The 26584-nt window shown below is 31.5% G+C and overlaps 1 long non-coding RNA gene and 1 pseudogene across 1 annotated transcript; one reads left to right on the forward strand and one right to left on the reverse strand.

Annotated features, from left to right (window-relative positions):
- Positions 1-929: 929 nt before the first annotated feature.
- On the reverse strand, positions 930-12085 carry LOC133789061 (uncharacterized; annotated as a pseudogene).
- A 13761-nt stretch (positions 12086-25846) lies between these two features.
- Positions 25847-26322, forward strand: LOC133790087 (uncharacterized). The gene is made up of 3 exons (XR_009873882.1): positions 25847-25930; positions 26005-26162; positions 26199-26322. It is a non-coding gene; the product is annotated as an uncharacterized LOC133790087 (long non-coding RNA).
- The last annotated feature ends 262 nt before the right edge of the window (positions 26323-26584 follow it).

Below are 26584 nucleotides of genomic sequence, written 5' to 3' on the forward strand. Positions count from 1 at the left end.
AGCACTCCCTGACCATTGAAGGGAGTTCAAGTGGTTGAGCGTTTCAATCAAGATCAGATTAGTGAAGAGAAGTACAACAAGTTGCGGCAAATCTCAAGAGGGAGTCTTGTTTTGTTTAAGTCAATGTTTTTGTACTTGTGATTCTTTATTAATTGGTTTTATTCTCTGGGCGTGGCCCCAAGGATTAGGTTATCCAAAAGGATTTCTGAACCTTGTAAAAATTCGATGTGTTCTTTATTGTTTTGCACTGTCTTTTTATTGTGTTCAGTTTCTGTCGTGACATGTTTGGTATCTGTCCCGACAGAACTGTAATCTGTGTAAACAGTTAATTACCATTCCGCAATTTAATTAATTTACTTGGTTTAATTAATTTGGTAATTACTAAAAACGGAATTTCAAAAATTAATCAACATTACCTTAAAAAATAACCTGGTTTCTCTAATGAACATAATATTTCCCATTTCAATTATTCCCTCACCAAAAGTAATTGATCAGAAATCATGAGTATTATCATTTCTGAATTCAAAACACATTATAATTTGAACGTATCTTCTGTAATAAACTTAAATAAATTTACTTTAATCATTATATGATCTTCAGCTCCAAAAGCAATATATGCACTTATCATATATATGAAAAGCAAATCAACCTCAAACGACCCAAATCAAAATGTTCAAACTTCAAGGACTACCACTAAAAAGCTTCAATCCAAAACCATGGATTGATATGCTTGCTCAGCTGCTGGAATAAGATTACTCATAAACCCAAATAACAGATCACTTATACAATAGACAAATTATATCTTAGAGAAAACTATGAATATCTTAGAAACTTACTTAAGAATAAAACAAAGGACACTTTTAGTATAATCTTCCATGCAATAAATAAATTATAGGATTATATTAGTGAGACCTGCCATGAGCACCATCTACATTAACATCAATAAATAGCATAAATTGTAATCATTTGCATATTCTAATAACCCATTTGTATTCAGAGTAGAAAAAAAGGTAGGATTAGTAAGGAAGATGGTAATCTCACCATGTGCTTCAAAGAATCCTTTATTCTTGGTAGGTTCCACAGGCACAAAAGATAATCATTAAGCATCTTCTTCACGATGCTGATCATCCAAAATAAATTAAGATCATTAACTAAATCACACATACAAGGACATTATACGAACTACTATCTTTCACAAGCTGAATTTGATAAAGAATACAAGTTACCATTTCTTGAGCGAATAAATGTTTTAAATGCAATCCGAAATCAGAATTTTCTTCCCAAATTTTTGTGAGGGTTGTATTAACATCTCCCTCCCAAATTTGTACACCTTCAGCTTCGACTGTGTCGAATAGTGCGGAGGTACATATATTTCCATGTGAAAATCTCCTCATCTCAGGGCATTCCCTCAGAGATAAGTATTCCATATTTGGAAAACTCATAATTTTATTTCCCGAGTAGAAGCTTTCAAGACTGGGTAATTCACGAAGCGTTAATTTCTCCAATCTCTGGAAAACAAACTCATGGTGTTCACTTTCTACTATTTGACCTTCCTTATAATAATCTCTATTAATAATCTCTCTCATTCATTTGCATTCAATTATGCTCATTTCTTTGAGATGCACCAGACTCGCTGCGGTTAAGGAGGCGAACAGATACGTCAGCCCATGGCATTCTGATAATTCAAGAGTTTCCAATTTGTGGAAAGACATAAACGATGGCGCAAAGCTCTGTAATCTGCTACATTCCCGAACATACAGAAATTCTAAGTTTTGAAAGACAACAGAATTTGATGGTTGAGCATATTCTAGGTCTCCAAACAGATGATTCATCATATGGGCATTGTAAATACTCAGTGTCTTTAAACTTGTGTTGACCCGTTCATAAGTCTCACCATCTCTGGATTGTTGTTGTTGGTGATGCTGATGCCCATCCACAAAAAAACCACTCAACCAAAGTGTATCAATATTATGATATTTCTTAAGGAAGTTGAAATTTGATAGAGCAATTGGTTTATCCCAGGAAGAGCAGGTCAAGTCTAGTTTGGAAAAGTTGCAAAAGATGGACATCATTGAAGATTGACTCATGTCAAATATCTCCTCTATTACTTCACTCCAATCAATAGTCAATTCTTTTAGGTTAGGGAAAATGACCTACAAAACGAACGAATGATAAATAATATATTAAACAAATTAATTAATTTGGGAAAACAGTTATAAAGTACAATAATTCAATTCAAGATATATACTTGCAATCGCCAACAAGATTTTAACTTGTTATCTTAGTATTTTGAATATGCAAATTTAAATTGTCATCTTTAAGAAAAATAACAAGGACTAATATTTGTTTTGAAATATAACTTCACAATATAATTTTTTTTTTTAGAAAACTTTTTTTTTGTTGCACTTTTTCCTTGTAAAATTTTCATGGCAAAGGTAGACAACTTAAAGCACTCTTAATGAAGGAGGTAAAATATCTTATTCTTTATAATAGAGAGAAAAAAAAATGGTAAATTAGTCTTCCAATGGGTGATATAAACTTTTTTTTTTTTTACCTAAATGAATAATATTTCTCTATATGTGGTGAAACACTATTCATCAAGCTATATATATTTTATTATATTTTATATACTTTTGTATATATATATATATATATATGAGTGTGATACTATTATATTTAATTATTTTATTTCTTAAAATAAATAAAATATTTTAAAAATTATAATATTTTAATGATGTAGAAAAAAAATAGAGAAGCTGATGTGTGATATAATGTAAAAGTTTGAAGTAAATTATAAAAAAAAAAATATGTTTTGGTGATGTATTTTGTCGTACACTTTCTCTAAAATATTTAGCTGACACTCATAAAAACATATTCAATATGCTCCTTTATACATATTCTTATAATAGCTATGCACAAACTCCAATTAATCCATATCTACATTTACGTAACATTTACATACCATTTATATAATATTTTAATATTTTTTTTATAAGCTTTCTCTCTCCCATTTAGTATATATTTATTATTTATTATTTCTTTTTTATTTTTCAATTATTTTATTTTACTTTAATTAATAAAATATATTTAAAGACATAATATTTAAATGATGTAGAGAATTATATAGAGAAGTTGATGTATGGTATAATGTAAAATTTAGAAGTAAAATAGAAAAATGTATGTTTTGGAGATATATTTTAAAGGATGAAGTAGAGCATCCATTGGAAGTGCTCTTACTTTTGTTGTGTGGTTTGACTTTAAATAGTCACAATAAAGATTTTTTGTGTAAATTAAATTTTCTTATAAAACTAATCATATACAGGCAATGATGGAGCTAGGTGGATTTGGGTAGCTACAACTCCATAACTTTTTTTTTTTACTATGTATTTTTTTTAAATAATTAATATCTCTTCTATATAAAAAGTGTGTAGATAATATAAATTATTGATTTTAACGGTTTGTTTTGTTAATTTTAACGAAATATTTTTAATATTTAACAAAATATACCATTAAAACTAAAAAATAAATATTTATCAATTATATTAATATAAATTCAAATATTATAAAATATCATTATTCTAATAATATTTAATATAACACTACATATATAATAATTATATTAATATAAGGATTATAAAATGCATACCTAGATATTTAATAATTATAGTATTATAAATTTAAATATTATAATGATAATAATATATAATCCTAAATATATTAATATGAATTCAACTATTAAACATTATAAAAATAATATTTAATACTAAACTAGATATTTAAAACTTATATCAAAATATATTTAAATATTATTATAATAATAGTATTTAATACAAGACTAAATATTTAAAACTTATATCAATATAAATTTAAATATTATAAAATATCATTATAGTAATAATATATAGGGCAGCACTTCAGTGCAACCAACTTTTTGGTTGCACCGGTGCATCCATTTGACAATTTCGACACACTGCAAATTTCTTTTTCCAATTTTTTTTATGACAGTGTACATTGTTATCATTTAAGATATCTTGCAATTTGAAAAAAAATCCGAATAGTTTACAGTGCCGAAAACAAGGTTCAAATAGTTGAATTTTATACGCGCATACAAAAAATAGACACGCGTGCAACAACCTTGTTTTCAGCACCGAAAACTATTCAGAATTTCTTGAAAATTTGCAAGATGTCTTAATGACAACAATGTACACTGTCATAAAAAAATTAGAAAAAGAAATTTGCAGGGTGTCGAAACAGCCAAATGGCTGCACCGAAGTGGTGCCCATAATATATAATACATAATTTTAATTTTTATTAAAATATTATCATTTATGTTTAAAAAAGTTATCATATTATATATATGTATATTTTTAAAAAATTATAAATAGTGTTTTGGTTTAATTTTTCATTTAGTATGTTTATATCATTCTTCTATACATTATATTATTTATTTATTTGAAATTTATATGACAATGATACAAATTTAATAAATATAATTAATCAATTTTATAAATGAAACTAAGCAAATATGCATTGCACATTATTTATATCTAGTAAATATATATATAAATTTATATGGATCCGAATAAAAGAAAAATTATACATTTAAATATTTTATATATAAATTTGCATAAATTTTATTAAAAATATTTGTGATTCATTTATATATTATATTAACTCTGTTACTGGATATATGATAAGAGACTAGAAAAATAAATAATAATGTACTAAAAAGACTTATGCCACTGACATGTAGTGTAGTTTGTATCATTAAATAGTAGAATGGAGAAGTTGTGTTATGAAATTAAAATTACCGTACCTACTTTCTAAAACCATGTAATTAAGCATCATATTATTAATAAGTAGATGATTAGTAGGTCAAAGAAAATGAATACCTTATTATCTTTGAACAAACTTTGTCTAGCCGCCACCAACTCCATTTCTTCATGCTTTTTGTCATTAATAGTACATGTCTTTGTAGCCATGGAATTACTGATAAATACCTTCAGTTTAGGACACTTCCCTATTATCAGTTCAGACAACGATGGACATTCAATGCAATCTCCTTCACAAAACTGTATAACATTAGGAAGATGCCAAAGCTGAAGACATTCTAATTTGGGGAGTAAAAGATTTTCTAATATTATTCCTTTGCTTCCTGTTGATTCCTCAATAACTATTACCTCTTCAATCATCTTACATTCAGATACTCTTAATTCCTTAAGTTGTACAAGACATCGAGCCATAGCAGATGATAAAAGATACTTTAAATTGTTACATTCTGTAACGTATAACTTTTTTAAGTTGTGAATGTAAGAAGTTACATTGGGGAATGCAATCTGAAAATAAAACAAGTAGAATAATAAGACATGTATATTTTCCTTATGCACGCATGCACTCTAAAAATTTATTCTAGTTAACTTTGGGAATGGACTATAAAAAACATACTTACATAATTCTTTATGTTGTTTTGATTTTAATTCCTTAGAGAGCATTGGTTATTTTTATAGTTGGAACAAGTGATCTGAATTGAATATATAATGTGTATTTTGAATATCATTTGCCCCCTATATTTTTTTAGTATTGCTAAGGAACACTGTATGGTGTACAACAATATTTAATGTGGTGCGATTCAATATTAAATCTCATATATTTTATTTTAAATTAAAATATATGAGTTCTGACATTGATTTACACCAATCATAATATACGATGTTGGAAATGCCAAATACCAATGTTTTTTTTCCTCTTCCGCCCATTTTCTAATTAATAAACCATCACACAACAGAAGATTAAAGTTAATTTAGTAATAATTTGTGACTAAGAGAATATTATGTGTTATTTGATTTAAAGTGAAAGATATTAGAGTCAAGAGAATCTATTAAGATTTTATCTTTTTAATTATATTCAAATATATTATTTTATATAATAATAATAATAATTTCAAAAAAGATTATAAAATAAATTCTAATGACCTCATCAGAGGTCATTACTTTGTGTAAACATGATGTAAGATTTACCCCAACTCCTCAAATGAAATGAAATATTTAATAACTCTCAATATTAATTGTGAAGATGATTTTGGACTTTGAAGATTTGATGGATGTGGTAAACTATCGAAAAAATGGCAATAATATTTTTATACATTCTTTTATTATTTATATTTGTGATTACAATTAAGAGAAAATCATTCTCTTTTACATTTTTTTTAATGGCTAATGATATTGTGAGGGCAAAAGAGAGTGTAAAATAAAATACATTTAACATTTCTCTTAATAAAAGATTATTTCAATTTTTCTAAGGTAATACAACAAAACATTTTTTAGTCAATGTATTAAACATTAGTATATATTGTTTTTTTTTTGTATTTTTTTAATTAGATAGCATTTTAATCTCTTTTTTTTTTGCTTTATAATTTATTTGTATATAAAATAAAAAATTGTAGTTGTTTCCTTACAATTGTCAATATTTTTTTTCTAATATATATGTTACTTAACATACGAGATAAGGGGTTTATAATGATGCAGTTGTCGATATATATTGTTAGAAGACATATATTACTAGACTGCCTTCATTTTGTGCATACGCATGGGTAAAGTATTAGACTCATTTTCATTATTAAACATTGAACTCCTAAAAAAATGGTCTCAAGTTGGAAAATTGTAAGCTTTGAATATCTATATATAATTAATATATATACATATATATACATTAATGAAAAAAATTTGAAAAGAGAAAAAAAAATCTAAATTACTTACCTTTCCATTGAAGAGATGTTTTTCTATGACCTTCACTTCATCGTCATCAACTGACATTTCTTTGATGCAAGAATCTTTGAAACAAAATATTTTGAAAGCTGGAAGTCTGGAGAGCCAAAGAGTTTCTAGTTTGGAGAACAAAATATTCTCTTGTAGCATTCTTTTTTCTCCTAGTTTCCTACTTATTAGAATTTCTTCCACAACCAAACAATCATCTACATCAAGCATCTTCAGGTTTACAAGCCTTTCAACCATAGGGAAACAGAACAAATATTTTATTTTGTTGCACCTTTGTACTGTTAAGCTTGTTAAGTTTTGTAGGTCAAAATTTGATGGAAGTTGGTCGGGCCATAATGTTACTACATTCATTTTTAAAATCTTCAGTTCCTTCAAGTTAGGAAGCGAAACCTGCAAAGCCAATTATAATTGCATAAATTAGTTGAGACTCAAGTGTTTCAAAATATATATTTAAAAAATTGAAATAAATAATTGGCTATAACCAATTATGTATTTTTTATCGTAACTAGAGAAGTATTCACTACATTGTCGCTCAAGTAAAGTATTCACCCAAGTATTTTTTTTAGGAGTTTCAGTTAACTATTTTCATGGGTTAAAGAAGAAGTGAATACATAAACAAAATGTTATCTGGACGATAAATGAAAATTAACAAGGTACCTTTTCATTGAAGAAAGGTTGTGTTGATACCAATTGGTTTACTTCTCTATGCTCAACTGATACTTGTGATATTGGAATAGTTGGACAGCTAACAAATATCTTGAGTTCTTGACAGTCATCTATTATTAGCTTTGATAGGAGTGGAAATTCCATACATGAATCTGTTGCACAAAATCTTTGGAGAGCTGAAAGCTGACAAAGCTCAATAGAGTCCAATTTAGGGAACAAAATATTTCCCAACTGAGTGTCTTCTTCTCCAAGTTTCTTATTGGCCACTCCTATGTCTTCTATTGTCATATAATATCCAACTTCCAATTTCTTTAGGTTTAAAAGCTTTTGAGCAAGAGAGAAAGAGAATAGATACTTTAAACTATTGCAGCTTTGGACTTTTAAGATTGTTAAGTTTTGCATGAAAGAACTGGATGAAAGTTGATCTGGCCATATATTTTCTGTACCAATTTTCCATATAGTCAATTCCTGCAAGGTAGGAAATAAAACCTGCATATGTAATAAAATTAATTTAAGTTTCTTGAAATCGAAATATCTAAAAAGAAAATAGAAAGATTCTTGTGTATGGTATATATTTGTACAAACAAGTCATCACTTTTATATCACTTAAATAAAGGAAACTAATTAATTGTTATAATTTGATACATTGAATATGCTTTATAATTGCAAGGAATATGGTTTTATTTCTAAACATTTCATTAAAAAAAACTTTCCATATTAAATTGGCATTTAAGAAATATATAATAAAAGGAAAAGACATTGCACTTATTAACCCATTAATAATATTAGAGATTGTGAATCCAAACTTTAAAAGTGTATTCACTTTTAAAATATATAATTTATGTAGATTGGCATAAAAAAACTATCCTGGATATATTATTTATCTATAGATTATATGCTCATATAACTAAGGTTTACTTATATAATAAAAAGAGTTGTACCATTTCAGTGAATAAAAGCTTGGAATAATCTATCATTGAAGACGCAGAAGTTTCCTTCCACTTGGAGCAATAGAATTGGACAAAGTTTGGTAAAGAATATAGGGACAAAGAGTGCAATTGCAAAGACTCAATCTTATCGGCAGCTTCATTATCTTCTCTCCCACTTGTCACTATCTCTTCCATCATCTTGCAATGATGAATGGTAATATGAAGTAGTTTGATGATAGACAGAGGGAACAGATTCTTCAATCTATCACAATTCCATACTTCCACCTTCCTCAATTCCTTGAATGAGCCTACTGGGAGTTTACCATGGCATATCCTTTCCAAGCATGTTAAATTTTCAAGGGTTAGCGACTCCAAACATGGAAAGGCATGATGAGAGTGAATCATGTCCGTAGAATCAATGACGTATTGAACTCCATCATTATTACGAAACATAAGATGCTTCAATCGAGGAAAATTCTCTCTATCGAGATCACGAACAAAATTGTTGACATCCATTAATCTCTCTAACGATAAATATTCATACATTTTCATCAACCATACAAGCCCAAGGGCATTTAATTCTTTCCTTTGACAGAGATTTAAGTGCAAACACCTTGAAGATCCACGTGCATAATAATCAAACTTGTGGAATTTTCCAATAGATATTTGATATCTCTCCAATTTTTCACTAAACAACCCCTCTGGTAAAACTTTTTCACTTTCTACGCTTAAATATAAAACTGTTAGCCGTTGCAAATTCTTTATCTCAATAAGACTTGCATTTCTTCTTTCTTTCATACCACCTTCTTCAGTCTCCCATCCTTCATATGTTTGTGGGATATAGAGCTCCTCCAATTGTCTCAAATTTGAAATGACATTTGGCTCAATGACTTTCAAATCTTTACAATTTTGTAAATCCAACAGTTGCAAATGGCATAATTCTCCTATTTCTATTAGCAACCGTTTTATGGAAGATCGGGATAGATCAAGAACTTTTAAATTCTTCAAGTCCCCAATGATAGAAATGTCTTGTAGATTGGACCTACTTAAACATAATGTTTGGAGATTTTGAAGGGAATGAAAGGATGACGGTAATGATTTTATACGTGCACCATTCATACCCAAAGCTTCAAGCTCCCTTGTTTGTTCAAAAAAGTCATTTGGAATTGAATTTAGAAACCAGCTAGACAAGCTAGACAAAAGAAGTAATTTTGCCCTTGGACATTCCAATTTTTTAGGAAGCTTACCAAAATCATCATAGTCAAGTAAGGAAATGGCTCTAGACGCTTTATATCTTTCCTGACTAGCAAATTCATCGACGCTTTTTATGTTACTCATCCTATGCTTATCTTCTGATGCTATTAATAGGCAGACATCACGAATAACATCATGCATCTTCACATAATTTTTACTTCTTCCATCCAACAAGAGACAGTGAGATTTTAATTTATCAACCAATGAATTCACCCTATTTCTTGCTTCTTTCATTGTTTTGATGCCTTGAAGCAAGCGCCAACCCACACTATATCTCATCAGGTCCTCGACATCAATTTCTTGATCTTCTTTATGTAAAGCACAAAGCAATAATAATGATTTGACCTCCTCGTGACTTCCAAGAAAATCGTAACTCATTCTAATGCATGAGTACACCTTCATATCCATTCCCTCAATGTCTCTAAGTTTGCGCTACGTAGTCGTTGCAATGCATCCTCCCATACAGACAATAATTTGTTTTTTAAAGCATATGCCATTGTTGCAATTGCAATTGGTAAGCCTGCACATTCGTCGATGATCGTCCGAGCCAAAGAATTGAAATCTGGAGTTTCAACTATTTCTCCAATGATTTTCTTAAACAAACTCATAGCCTCTCTTGAGTCTATAGCTTTAATAAAGAAAATATTACTCTCAGCAATACCCATGAAGTTGTGTAAAATATCTCGATATCTAGAGGTTAGTAGCATCTTGCACTCATCATGGATTCCAATAGCTTCTAGATCGAGTTTCTTCCAAATGTCGTCGAGAATTAATAGAATCTTGTTTTCCTGCTTCAATCTCTTTCGAAGTAGATCAGCCCATACGTCCATACTTTGTGTTTGCCCAAAACTTAGCTCGAGCTTTTCAGCAATATCTTGTTGAATCTCCTTCATATTAGGTGTTTGTGAAATAGTTGTCATAAGCACCTTGCTAAATAACTGCGCTTTCTCAGCCCGTTTAGCAATTTCTTTGGCAAGCATAGTTTTGCCAATTCCACCCATGCCATACAAGCCTATCCTGCTCCTATTAGCATCTCTCACAGCTGCCATTATGCCCTCCAGAATTTCCCTCCTTGAATCAAAAGTCTCGTAGCCTTTGGTTATTGCAAAGGAGCTTTCCAGCGAAGGACGATAAGAAATCGTATCAAATTTGCTTTTTTCAGAGATTGCGCATACTTCGAATGACATCTTATTTGCTTTCCTACTCAGTTGGTGTCGCGTCACCAAATGCAGGAGGGATCCACAAGAGCACACAACCTATGCATGGCCTTCATGGTAAAGAAATGTCTCAGCCTCTTCAGAGATCCGATCAACGCTGCTCAGCCAGCTTTGAACATCAGCTTCAATTTCTTGACAATTGTTTCTTGCTTCCACAACACGATGTTGTAATCTATCTCTGACATTCTTCAACTCTTGCATTTGAGTTTTGAGGTTATCTACATTACTTGCGTAGCAAAATAGATAACCCAACTATCGACCAGCTGGTGCCACTGTATACTCGGCCATCTTTGCAACAATTGAAGTTGCAATTGAAATAGCAAAATCCATGCTTGATTCTCTCCTGGTTTACTAGTGGAGTTAAATTTAAATACAAGAGCAAGTTATATAATGATATAAAATTTAACAAATGAAAACCAGAACAATAATACAAATATTTTAAGGATAGGCAGCAATGTACTTACCTGATCGCCTCTTATTATGAATATTGTAAGTAGAGAGATCAATAGCTAGGCCAACTGTACGTACCCCTTTTTTTTCTATCTTTTTTCTTCAGAAATGTTTGTAAAGTAGTCCAGAAATTACACGCTTAAAGGAGGAATTTTGTGAATGAACAGAGCACAAGGGAAAACTAAACACAAAAGAAAGTACAAAAGCTTTTCTTTATATATATATATATAGAATACAAAGGTAAAAAAAGAGAGTGAAAATTAAGAACAGCACTTGAGAAGATGAAAATGGGATAAAAAATTTCTCAATCCCAAATTTCTTTTGAGTTTCTGCAAAAGGAAACAATAAGGCAAAATATTACAAATACATTATAAAACTTTTGAAATATAAAATATTTGAACAAAACTTACTTGCAGAGTACTAGAAATCGAAGCTTAATAAAGAACAGAGAAAAACATTTTTTTTAATATTAATTCAAAGTGGGTAATATGCAGCTTAAAGAAAGAGTAGATCTTTTTTTTAATATTAATTCAAAGTAGGTAACAGCAGCTTGAAGAAAGAATTTTTTTTTTTATATTAATTCAAAGTGGTTAATATCAACTTGAAGAAAGATTAGAATTTGTTTTTTGTTTTTTTTAAAGAAAATATGCGACAATATAGAGAATGGAATAAAAAGGATTCGAAGACTCAAATGCAATGAGAAGATGAAAGTGGAAATCTGGTGAGTGAAGAAGATGAACTCAGAATAGGTGAGAGAGTGAGAGAGAGTAAAGTTGGAAGTGCATAGGAAAAGTAGAGAAAGTGAAGAAGAGGAATAGACAATAACGCATTTGATGTAAACTGTGAAAGAAAAGTTACTATCTTCAATAATTGATGTACCACCATCATATACAGTTATTATTTATAAATAAATTCAGTTTTAAAAAAATTATATAAATAAATTATAATTTATTTCAGATATTTTCAACTAGTGCTGTAAATATAAGTCAGACTTTCTAATACGGCACGAGCCTGGGAGGCACGAGCACGATACGACACGAAAAAATATGGGTTTGGGCCAGACACGACATGAATTGAAAATTGGCACGAGACGGTACGACATGGGCTTGAGCACGGCACGACATGGGCCTGAGCACGGCACGACAAGCCCGAAGGCACGACATGAAAGCACGAACAAACTAGCCCGAAAGCACGACACGATAAAAAGCCTGATATTTTGACATTAATAATGATAATAAATTTTTATTTGTCAATTATCTATAAATTAAAATGATAATAAAAGTTTATTATTTTTCTCAATTTTATAATTTTATAATTATATTAATTTATTTTAAGATCTGCGAGTTAAAACTTTTAGTATTTATTATTAGGTATTCAAATTTTAATAATTATCTTTGATATAATTTTGTGTAAAGTATTGTTAAAAAGTAAATAAAAATATCTAAAACTATAATTTAAACAAATAAATGTATTTGAATTGGTAGTGAGCCCATTGATTGTTAAAGAGAAAGTGAATAGTTCAATTCCATATCCTCACATTTTTTGGCAATAATAAAGTGGGCTAAGGAAAATGGGCGGACACGAGCACGGCACGACATGGGCTAGGCCCGGCCCGATCCGAATTATTTGGAGGCACAAAAAATGTGGGCCGGACCAGGCTGCCCACATTTATAGCTCTATTTTCAACATCCTATTAATTTACATGTACAAAAAACATTATAATAAATAGTTTATCCTAATTCATATTAAGTAATTAATTAAGAGTAATTTTATATATAAAAAAATATATATTTCTTCTCTTATTCTTTTTTAGAGGAAATTATACTCTATAATTAATTATAATTAAAAAATCGTAGTTTCAAAATATTCGGAATATTTTTTAGAAAAAATGACATGTATCACCATAATTTTAAAAAAAAAATCAAAATATACTGTCTTCATTTTTTTAGTTGGCCGGCATCATTCAATTGCATTAAATTGTAAATTGTGGTAGCACCAAATAAAAAAAGTTGTTGGCTTACCATTCATTTCTATTTTTAAAGTTGTAGGACCATTTGCATTTCTATTTAACATTTTATGTCATATCAACCTCGTATTCCTCGTAGCATAATATGATATTTCTAGGGTGTACCCCTAAAAATGGGCATAACAGTGCACCTGTTCTTATTTTTTGATACCGGATGATTTCGATTAATTTTTTTTTTATGATTATATATATTATAATTATTTAGAATTTACTGTAAATTTTTTAGAAATTTTAAATAGTTTACAATACCGAAAACAATGTTCAAATAATCAATTGTACTCGGGATTGATTTTTCTTATACGCGTGGAAGATAATATGTTTAAACCATATTTTTTATATTGTTAATTATTCAGAATTTCCTAAAAATTTGTAAGATACTCTAAATAACTATCATAACAAAATTTGTAGGATATACAATCATAAAAAAAAAAAAAGTATGCCAAAAAGCATTCCAATATCAAAAACAAGAAAGGGGCGCACCCTAGAATTTTCCTATAGTATAATGTTTATTTACACAAGTATAAGTTGATTACTCTCATGACGAGGTCCATAACGCACGAGTATTCTTAATGAGTTGTGTTGAGTTGGGAATCTAGATATTTATACAATGGAGAGTCTCAATAAATTGATATGACACTCTAAAATCTCTTTGAGCCACTATATTTATTTTCTGATTTTCACTTAATTTTATTCTATTTTTTAAATTTATCAAATCTCTCCAAACCAATATAATTATTTTCTATTTTTTTCACATATTTTTAATTCTATTTTTTTAAATTTATCATTATTTTATCAATACATATACATAGGAAAATTTCATGCTCTATGCATAATAACTTAATAAAAATTTTTAATATGCTAACATAAGTTATTGTCCTAAATATATGACAGTTTCAATTCTTTAGACAAAAATACTCATAACATTCAAACACTTCATAATATTTCGTATTCTCTCTCTAATGTCTCTCATTCTTTCTCTCTCTCTCTCATTCTAATTTTGTAGATCTAAAAAAAAATACCAAAATTTAAAAAAAAATCATCTAAAATTGATATTTGAGTAAAAAAATATGAACCTTCAAAAACTTCGTCACCTAGTTACAAAATATTCATAATATTTTTTAGAAAAAATGACATATATCACCATAATTTTTTTTTTAAAAAAAATCAAAATATACTGTGTCTTCAATTTTTTAGTTAACAGGCATCATTCAATAGCATTAAATTGTGGTAGGACCAAATAAAAAAAGTTGTTGGCTTACCATTCATTTCTATTTATAAAGGACACTTCCCATGCGCTTTTTTTTTTTTGTACTAATAAAGGATATGTTTATTTATACAAGTATTTGAATGGTCTTGAGTTGAGAATCCGATATTTATACAAAGGAGAGTCCAATATATTTATTTTTTTATTTTTTTCACATATGTTTTATTCTATTTTTAAATTTATCAAATGTCTCGAAACCCTTATATCTATTTTCTAATTTTGTTTTACATATTTTAATTCTATTTTTTTAAATTTATCATTATTCTATTAATACATATACATATATCCGCCTTTTTCTTTTCGGAGATATTTTTTAATCGTAGCTTTTTTAAAAAGTAAAATAATAATAATAATCCTAAACCTAAAAACATAAGGGAAAAATTACATTTTGGATAACAAAATACTAAAAAAAAATACAACAATAATACTAATACTATGTATCTAATTACATATTCACACCTATTTTATATCGTTTTTAATAAATAATAGATTATATAGTTTTGTTTTGTTTTTGTTTAATTAAGTAAGTTTATTGTGATTTTTTTTTCAAATTAAATTAATATTATTTTTTTCGAAAATGTAAGTTTTGAAATGACATCTTGGTATTCCGAATACAACTTTCAAGTAATATTATTTATCATCCATAATTTAATAGAATAAACCAAATCTATTACTTTCTCAATTTGTTTAAATTTTATTATGCATATTGTTTTAGTTAAATTATCATTTTTTTAATTATGTAAAGCTAAAGTTCCATTAAAGAGCGTTTCCACGGGGTAGAACCTCCTCAGGGAATATAAGGTTTTCATGAGGCTGATCTTGAGCCGCCATCCAAGCACGAATACCCTCGTTTAAGAGAATATTTTTGGTGTAGAAAGTCTCAAATTCAGGATCTTCCGCTGCACGGATTTCCTGAGAAACGAAGTCATACGCACGTAGATTCAAAGCCAGACCGACTACTCCAAGAGCACTCATCCATAAACCGGTTACTGGTACAAATAACATAAAGAAAATATACAAGCAAATTTAATTTAGGCCTCAAATTTAACCATTTAGTTTATTTTTATATTATTATATGTGCATTCAAGTAATTGATTATATATTAAACGAAACTAATTTATTTATTATATGATTTTAATGATCAATTAAACAAGTAAATAAACAATATTTTTTAATTTAAGTTGAATTGTCACTAGTATAAACTTTTCTGTTTACATAAGTCTTCACGTTTTATTTTGTTTTTTTAACAACATAAATAGTCATTTTTTATTATGTTTAACCTAACCAAATTGATTGTTTTATTATGTTAATTTTTAATAATTGTTCATAATTTATTTTTTTAAAAGGTTTTGGTTTTCATGCTATATTCAAAAATTATAAACGAATATGTACATTACCATACTAGAGTTTATAAATTAACGTTTTTGTTTATTTTTAAATTACATTACTTTTAATGTTTTTGTTTATGAACATTAAAACACAGATTTCTATTTGAGAAGATTCTCACATGCTTACAATTATATACAAAATTAAAAAACATGATGAAAATAGACATGAAAATAGAGAAGATTCTCTTATTATTTTTTTGAGGAAATTACACTCCATGTTTAATTATAATTAAAAAATCGTAGTTTCAAAACATTTGGAATATTTTTTAGAAAAAATGACATGCATCACCATAAATTTTAAAAAAATCAAAATCAAAATATAATGTGTTCATATTTTTAGTTGGCAGGCATCATTCAATTGCATTAAATTGTGGTAGGACCAAATAAAAAAAGCTGTTGGCTTACCATTCATTTCTACTTTTTAAGGACACTTCCCATATGCGTTATTTTTTGTACTAATTAGTATTTATTTAACATTTTATGTCATATCAACCTCTTATTACTCATAACATAATATGGTATAGTATATGATTTTTGGCGAATTCCTCGTGTTTAAAACATAAAAACATTGTTTGACAAAACATAAACTTTAAATACTAGTTGCAGAATTACATCATAACATAATTTTTTTTAAAAGACTAAAACAACGTCATTCTCGATCGACACGCAATCCACTCAGTCCGTTCATCCTCAACACACGTGTCAAGTTTCCAAGAATCATTCCGCCTCCATATCTAACTTCCTGCATCACATTAAAAAAAATAAAGGAATGAGCCTAATGTCCAGTAAGGAAAGCCTACTAAAAATATACATCATATATCATAAACATAAAACTACATCATAAACATAAACTATAAAAACATATATCATATATCATAAGCATACACTATAAAACATATGGCTATAAAAACATTTACCATATATGATTACAATATTAATGGTCATTAACTCATTAACATGGTATGCGATAAACCATTTAGGTCCCTTGTCTAATATCTGAGGTAGGTTAGATCACATGGTAGTATATGAAAACTCATCTAGGTCCCCTGTCTAATATATGAGGTATGGTAAACCATAACTCTAAACCATGAAAATGATAAACACTAGGACTTGCTAGCTAAGCAACTATGAACCCTAGATAACATAAAAAACATAACATAACACATTATAACATAAACTTATCATAACATATTAAACATAACATAACGTAAAAGCATAACATATCATACAAACATACAAGATCTAGCCTATTTTCCTTACCAAAAACCGGGATATTTGAGAACAAATACGGGACTTGGAACACTCCTAAAACCAACAATAGAATGGTGAGTATTTCTAAAGAGTAAAGAATGAATGTGGAACTAAACCATCAAGAAGAAACTTACCAAGAAAGAACTTAAGTTTCAAGAACCTAATCAAGAACAAATAGCGAAAGTTTGAATCTGAATAAAAGAAACTAAGAAAACTAAAGAGTTTTAAATGATTGAACATACAGAATAAGAGTAACTTAGTTGACCTTATGGATTGGTCTAACTCCAATACTGAAATAACTAAACCTCACTTCCCAAGTGTTTTATAAAGCTTAAGAATGACAAAGCTTTTTCCCAACCCAAGTGTTTATCACTCTATGGTCTCACTAGCACCTTGGAGTCTTTAATCATAGCTTGAAGAATGAGAGGAAGGGCTGGGTACTAGAAACTATTTATAGAGTTTGAGGAGTGAAATTATCCTATTAAAAAAAATACTTAAACCCTTAAATAAACATGATTATGACAAGTGTCATGCTCTTAGTGGTTCTGGAAGGTTCTAGAGTTTCTAGATCTTTCTTTTATTTAAAAAAAAATACTTAATTTCATTCTAACTATAATCCAAATTTAAATCTAACTTTCTAAATCTCGTAACTCTAAACTCACCTGTAGTAAAATTAACATAAATGGAGTTTTCTGACTCTGATTTAGACCATCTTTATACCGTTAGAAATCTAATTCAATTATCTACAACTTTGTAGAATTACTATTTTTCGAAATTCATAATATAACTGAGTCAAAAATAGGTCGGAAGTTATAGTGCCATAAAATTACGGAAAATTTATTCAATTATCTAAATAACAACCTAATCCACAAATAAACAAGATTGTGACAAATGTCATGCTTCTAATGGTCTTGGAAGATTCTAGAGCTTTCTTGAACTTTCTTTTATTTAAACTATAATTAAATCCAATTAAATAATTAGATATATAATTTAAAAATAAATTACAAAATTTTAATTTAATTTAATATTAACAAATTTAGTAATTGAAAAATTAGATAAATAATTTCAAAATAAATTAAAATTTTAGATAAATGAATTAAAAAATTATAATTTAATTTAATATTAACAAATTTAGTAATTTAAAAATAAATTAAAAGTTAGATAAATAATTTCAAAATAAATTACAAAATTATAATTTAATATCATAAGATTTTATAAGACATCATAAAACATCTAGTGTTAAAAAAAAAAATTGTTGCTTTTCTTTGCTGATAAAATTTGATCACCAAAGATTGGATAGAAGTTTTATATATTATCACTTAGTGATAATGTTTTATTAATTATTTTCAATCACGAAAAGTCTTAGACCCGTTCGGTGAAGCTAAGTCAGTAAGAACTCTTAAATATGCTTCTCTGAATTATCCAAGACGGTATGTGTCCGCATGGATAGTTTGGATTTGTTGTGTACCTATAATTTGATCTAGTACTCATTTTATTGTTTCGTTAATAGAGATTTCAATATGTGTCTCCTTATTTGTTCTCGTAAGTGGGCAAACTTAATTTTAGTCTGCCCACTTATGAGAACTATAGGGAGGTGCTGCCGAAATTTTTACATAAACGAAATAATTTTAAGAGTGTAGATTAAATTATATGTATACTACAAATCTGAATGGGATAGGTTCTTTACCCTTATAGAAGTGGAGTGAAAAGGTGGATTAGGGCACACACACATAGTCAATAAGTTTTAATTATTGTTTATTCTTGTATCGTAGATGCCGATCGATAAGAGTTGGACGGCATTAAGGAATCGTAACTGTGATGTTTATTGGAACGGTCTCCAAGCCTTCTTGAGAATGGAAAAAGAACACGTAGACTGCGACGGGAGAATTTTATGCCCGTGTGTGAGGTGCCTGAATGTTAAACTACAAACTATAGATACAGTGGAGGCTCATGTCTTTGACAAGGGTTTTCAACAGAGTTATCAAAAGTGGGTTTACCACGGTGAGGTGGAAGCTAGTGTCGCCAATGAGGTAGTTGAGGAGAATGAAGATGTAGACGAGATGGTTGACGTCGCTGATGATTTCCTCTTACCGACAAATGCAGAGGAAGTAGATGGTGTGTCTGGCAGCTGAATGGGACAGTATTATGACGAGATTGAAGCTGAGTTGTATCTGGGTTGTGATTGGATATCATCCTTAAACTTTTTGGCGAAGTTGATGCATTTGAAAGTTAGAGGGAAGTGGCCAAATAACTCTTTCGATGAATTGTTGAAGTTACTAAAATTTGTATTTCCGAAAGATAATAAAATTCCCCCAACACACTATGAGGCGAAAAAGAAGCTGAGTAAGTTAGGGTTGGGATATCAATCAATCCATGTGTGTAAATATGATTGTTCCTTATTTTATAATGAGCATGCAAGCAAAGATTCATGTCATGTGTGTGGGAGTAGCCGATGGGTCAATGAAAAGAAGAAGGGGAAAAAGGTTCCACACAAGGTGATGCGTTACTTTCCGTTGACTCCCAGATTAAAGCGAATGTACAGTTCAAGACATACAGCTAATGACATGTTATGGCATCTGTAACGACCCAAATTCGCTAATAAGGCTTAAGGGCCTTGATTAGCGTGCCAGGAGGGCACGATGAGATTTATGTGTGATTTTATGAGTTAAATGCATGGTTATGATTTAAAGCATGTTATATGACTAATTGAACATTGAGATGCATGACTACGTGGTTAGTATGCATGTTAGGTGAAATAATTACGCATGTGGACCCCGTTTGCATGATAGGGGTAAATTGGTAATTGTAGCCCGCTGAGGGCATATATGTGATAATTGTATTCTGTGAATTGTACCATGTGGGTGTGGTGTTATTATTGTGATGCACGTGCCGAGACGGTCCTAGAGAGCTAGTTAACTCAAGAGTCGCAACGGGATTTCTATACCCGGCTCGGGAGGAGCCTAGGGGTACCTCGGGAATTTTATGGTTAAGTTGAGATTTAGCGGGTAATGGTTATTGGAGATTTAGTAACCTGGGTAACCATTTGTTACTGCTGAGAGTAACAAGTTTTAGAAAGAAAATGGTAGATATGAAATAGAAATGAAAGGACTTAAGTGCCCTTGAGGTTTAGTTGGGAAAGGATAGGCAAGGAGGGGCAAAATGGTCATTTGGTTGGGAATTAGATAAATGGCAGCTGGGTTATATGGGGTACACGGTTTGGGGCTTAGTCATTTTGGTCATGGATTGGTTTTGTTAAAAATAAAGAGAAGAAAAACTAAAGAGAAGGAAAGTTAGGGCAATGAGAAGAAGAAGAAGAAGAGAAGCGAAGGAGCTGAAATTTGGAGACTTAGGAGATGAATCAAGGGAGCTTAGGATGGGATTCTCTACTTAGGGTAAGGATTTATGCATATTTAAGTTTGATTATGTTTAGATTTGTGAAACTTAAAGCTTGAGTTAAGTTTTTAAAGTTTGAGTTTTGAAGTTGCTGATTTTTGCAATCTAAGGGTGGATTGTTGGATATGTTTGTGTTTTGAGCTTGAATCTAGTGTTTATGGGTTGTTAGATGGTCCATTTGAAGTCTTAAATTGATTTTGGGGTTTGGGTATTGGTTTGGTATGATTTTGGAAGGTTTTAGCTCGGAGATAATGCAGGGAAAAACCCAGAATTCTGGGTCTGCGAAGGCGTGCCGCGGCATAGGTTTTTCGTGCCGCGGCGAGGGAGCCCCTGACTGATGGGTGCCGCGGCACAAGGCCAATTTCAGGTGGACATTTTTGGCAACTTTAGGCCTTTGCTCCGGGGGTTCGGGGGATGTCTCCGGGGTGTTGTTTTAAGGTTTTAGAGGTCCCGAGAGTGCGGGATTGGTCCCGGGAAGTGGTTTTGGGTTGATTAGTATTGAGGGATGTTTCTTGTGTGTTATGACTAGGTTGTTGGTGAGGCTCGTGCTAGAGGACCGTGCTCGCAGCTTTAGTGCATCAGGAGGCTCAAAATACAGGTAAGAAAACCGTAACACCCGAGACTAGGGCATGGCCCCACTGTGTGATTGCAGGGCATGGCCCCAGATTGTGTTATGTGCAAATGTTTAAATTTAAATGAATCATGATGTGTGTGAATGATTATTTCGAATGTACTATATGTGTGATTATAATGAAATGAACGGCAAGGGCCGAGTGCGGCGTAGGCCGGGTACGGCCGTGGGGCCGAAAGTAACACACAGCACATGGGATGCTTATATTCAGGGTGGGACCCAAGGGATACATGAGTTATCCTCGCAGTGAGAACCGAAACCCCAGGCTTTGGTAAGGCCTCTGGGGTAGCATGGCCGTACTTGTTTATTATGATGGTTTCCCTATTTATCAGTGAATTATGCCAGCTATATGATTTGCATATGTTATGTTCTGCATGAGTTTTCTTGCTGGGCTTCGGCTCACGGGTGCTCTGTGTTGCAGGTAAGGGCAATGGCTGCGTCAACCAACCATGAGTACGGAGAGCGTGAAGCAACGCGTACATGTTCGGCCTGCCCGACTGCTTTGGTTGGGGGCATTTTGTAAATGGCTGTATTAATCCATTCTTTTGAAAGATAACCTGGTGTAAATCTATTTTTGAGTTGTAAACATTTTTGTAAACCTTATTTTGGGATCCCAGATGTTCTATACTTAACGCTTTTAATGAAGTTAAACATTTTTAAAAGAGTACAGCCTTAAACTTTGGTTTAATCACACTTTTGGTTTTAGAAACCACTTTGAGTCAATTAAATGTACAATTTCTGTTTTAAACTCACTTAGTAACGGCTCTAAGGTAGTAGGACGTTACAGCATCATACTGGGAGATCAATAGAAGATGGGGTGATGCGTCATCCGGTTGACGGGTCTGCATGGAAAGACTTTGATGCCACCCATCCTGATTTTGCAAAAGATCCTAGAAATGTCCGTCTAGGCTTGGCTGTTGATGGGTTTAATCCTTTTGGCAACATGAGCTTATCATACAGCATGTGCCCTGTGATTTTGACAAACTACAATCTCCCCCCTTGGCTATGCATGAAGGAAGAGTATTTTATGCTAATTCTGCTTATTCCTGGGCCAAAATCACCGGGTAATGACATGGATGTATTTCTAAGACCCTTGGTGGATGAGTTAAAACAATTGTGGATTAACGGGGTCGACACACGATATGGCACAAGGAATGAATTGTTCAAGATGCGTGCAACCCTTCTGTGGACAATTAATGATTTCCCTGCTCATAGTAGCTTGTCTGGTTGGAGCGGGCAAGGGTATAAAGCATGTCCAACGTGCAATGAAAACACCACTTCCATTCGAGTGATTAGTAAGACATCGTATGTCAGTCATAGGTGATTCTTGAGGAGTAATCATAAGTATAGAAGGGACAAGGAATTTGATGGCAAAGTTGAGAAAAGAAATCCTCCACAACAGTTTACTTGTCAACAAGTTTTAGATCAAGTCAATGCTTTACCGCTTCAAGTGTCTGGTAAACATGACAGATTTGGGGGGGTGAAGCGCAAGCGAGGTGCAGGGGAAAGTAATTGGAGGAAAAAAAGTATTTTCTATGAACTTGATTACTGGAGTTCAAATCAGTTAAAACACAACCTAGATGTGATGCATGTTGAGAAGAATGTGTGCGACAGTCTCCTTGGGACTTTGTTAAATAATGATAAATCTAAGGACACCACTAACGCAAGACATGATTTAAAGAATATGGGGGTTAGGAAATCGTTGTGAATTTACGAGGATGCCAATAAAAGGTTAATGAAACCGCATGCTCCATACGTGTTCACTTTTGAACAGAGGTGAGATTTTTGTCAATTTTTGAAAGGAGTGAAGATGCCCGATGGTTTTTGTTCTAATCTAAAGAAAAAAGTCACAGATAATGACTCAAACATTGTTGGGTTGAAGTCCCATGATTGTCATGTGATAATGCAACGATTACTTGCAGTAGGTTTTCGCAAGTTTTTACCAGAATCTATATCCACTACCATCACTGAATTGTGTAATTTCTTCAAACAATTGTGCTATAGGACACTGAACGTTTCTGATATGGAGAAAGCTAAGGATGACTTGATTGTTATTTTATGCAAGATGGAGTTGATTTTCCCTCCAGCATTCTTTGACATAATGATCCATCTGGTTTTGCACTTGCCTGATGAAGCAATATTGGGAGGACCTGTATTTATGAGGTGGATGTATCCTTTTGAAAGATACATGAAAAAATTAAAAAATTATGTCAGGAATAAAGCTCGTCCTGAAGGATCTATAGCAGAAGGATATGTTGCAGATAAGGCTTTGACATTTTGTTCAATGTATTTCAAAGGTGTGGAAACAAAATTTAATCAGCCTGATCGTAACGAAGATGCACCGTATGTGAATCGACACCTCACAGTGTTTGAATCTCAATGTCGTCCTCTTAGTAAGGGAATTCTCGTGCCCCTCGATGAAAATACTCGGAATAAAGCTGAGTGGTTCATATTGGATAATTCTCTAGAAACCGAAGTGTATTTAGAGTAAGTACATAATTAATATTCATTTTATTATTTGTTCAATCTACTCCTTAATTAACAATATTGACATTGTTAATTAATTAACAGGGAACACCTAACTGAGGTGCAACAAAGAGATATGGCTGCTAATCATAAATTGATACATAAGAAAGAGTTTCGTTCATGGTTTCATAAGAAGGTAACTTGTACTTAGCAAATTGCATACTACAAATTACATTCTCATTCTAGTATTTTTCTTTATTATTAGATATATGACTTGCACCAGCTTGGGTCATTAGAGCATGCTGATGAATTACTAGCTTTAGCATCTGGGCCAGATCTATTGGCTTACTCCTACCAAGCATGTATAGTGAACGGAGTTCGATTTGTCTCATACAATCGAGATCAGAATCAAATTACACAAAATAGTGGAGTGTGTGTTGCTGGAACAGAAGGTTTTAACTATTACGGGCAACTTGAAGAAATACTCCAACTGTCTTTTACTGGTTCTTATTCAGTGGTATTATTTCGATGTAAATGGTTCAATACAGATCTAAAAAAAAAGAAAACCATCGCTGTAAATAATATTACTAGTATCAATGTTAGCGGTGAATGGTATAAAGATGAACCGTTCATACTAGCTAGTCAAGCAAAACAAGTATTCCACATCAATGATCTCGTTAGAGGACGAGATTGGAAAGTTGTCCAAGAAGTGAATCATCGGCAAGTTTAGGACTTTCCAGATGCTTTAGATATGATTGCTGATGTTGATGTTGTACATGATACCAACTCATCGAATTTTTTTTTGACTGTGGATCTCGGAGAGTTGGTTGTTCAGCAATTTGATGTACCAGCGACTCAAGTCAACACGGCCCATCGACCTTCTTTAGTTGTTCAAGAAGATGATGGATTTATTAATGACAATGAAGATGATATGGCAGATAGTGTAGAAGAAGCAGAAGATGAGGATGAATTAATTTTTGACCTTAGTGATGATAATACTGATGATGTGTGCCCAATAGATGTTGATGTAATTAGTGAGGATAGTGACTATTCTACTTAGTTTTGTATATAGTGTTCAATGTATTATACATATTGAGAAATAAAAAGTTCGTTTCCAAATAGCATGTTTCAAATTACCTAATCAATTGAAATAATACTCAATAAATTAATTATAAATAATAGTTAAATATTAAAATAGATAGGTTAAATTACTGTCGTGTTAGTAGATGTCAGCAGATGTGGCTAGAGCTCACGGTGGAGACGCTGGCGGTGATCCTCCACCGGATCCTACTAGGATCCCGACTACATGCGACTTAGGTAATTTTTTTGTTATTTTATTTACTCACATATATTTATCATGTATATACTAATATTCTATGTATTATTAATAAAAAAAAATACAGGAATCCCAACTAAGAAAAAGGGTCGTGGCGCAGCTATTGGAAAAGATCTAGAGGAGAGGCGGCGTAAAAATGGAAAACCACTGGAAGTAACGTTTTTCCCACGAATGTACAAGGTTGTTGGGGGCGAGCACGCTGCTTTTGTCCGCCTTGTGGGAACACAAATTAAAACGAAAGTTCTCGGACATTACGGTTCATGGGAATTAGTGCCTAAACAATACAAGGATTAGGTCCTTGGCATAATTCAGGTAAAAATAGTATTAAATATATTTTTTTAAAATTTGTCTTTAATATAGTACATATATTATTAATATGTTTAATTTTCAATTTAGTACTATTATCAAATAGCGGGCCGCGAGGATTTCTTAAAGTATTTAGATGGTATCGATCGAGAGATGAAAGACCGATACCGTAATAGGAAAACACTAAGACACGAACACTTTGAGAAACACTACAAAGGACCGGAGGATTGGGATAAGGTTCTAAACAACTCAACCAATGATGTTAACAAGGAGGAGTGGAAGCAGATCTGTCAGTTATTTACAAGTCCACAATTTATTGCGCGCTCTGTAAAGAATAAGGAAAATCGAAAGAAACAAAAGTATTCTACAACGCAGGGTACAAAATCGCTGGCAGCCATCCGTTTTGAAAATGTAAGTAAAAGATAAAATATTATCAAAATTATGTTCTTTTAAATTATATGTTCTCTAACATTTGGGTTATATTTTTTAGACGAACCCGGACCTCATTGATTCATGGAAGGATTATCATTGGAAGAAAGCAACAAATGATTTCGTGAACGATGATGCTCGCCAAGATTATGTAAGTTTGAATTATATTTTTTAATATTAATAGAGTTATATTTAATGTTAGTGTCTAACATTTTTTGAAAACAGGAAAAACTGAAGGTTGATTTTGAGTTACAAACTCAGCAAACATCCACTGATGCTTCTAATAATGATAGTCCGTCATCAGTTGATCAGGTGGAGGTGCTACAAAAAGTATTAGGCCAAAGGCGTGGACATGTGCGAGGAGTGGGCCGCAAATTGAAGGGGTCGAGGTCGGGGTCGGGGTCGGGGTCGGGGTCGAGGTCGGGGTCGGGGTCATCATCTACCCAACACTCTCACTTCAGCGAGTCTCAAGTTCCTCCTCATCATTCAAGAGAATATATAGAAAATTTGGAGAATAATCTACAGAAATTGACTGATCAAGTTAATTTCTTAACTCAATTTTTTGTACCTTCATTTCGTCCACCAAATGTTCAGATGCTGCCTGTGCCTGATAGTGACAATATTTCTAGGGCTTCGTCTCCTCAACCTCCAGCTCCAACTCATCCTTCTATGTACGGGGTAGCACCGTCTCAACATATGGTACCTCCATATATGTACAGAGCAACACCTTATCTGTGGCCGATTCCACCGACCTCCCAGCCGTCGTATCCCTACATGTATGGAGCTGGATCGTCCACATTACCTA

This window comes from Humulus lupulus, chromosome 7 (assembly GCF_963169125.1).
Source record: "Humulus lupulus chromosome 7, drHumLupu1.1, whole genome shotgun sequence".
Taxonomy (NCBI): domain Eukaryota; kingdom Viridiplantae; phylum Streptophyta; class Magnoliopsida; order Rosales; family Cannabaceae; genus Humulus; species Humulus lupulus.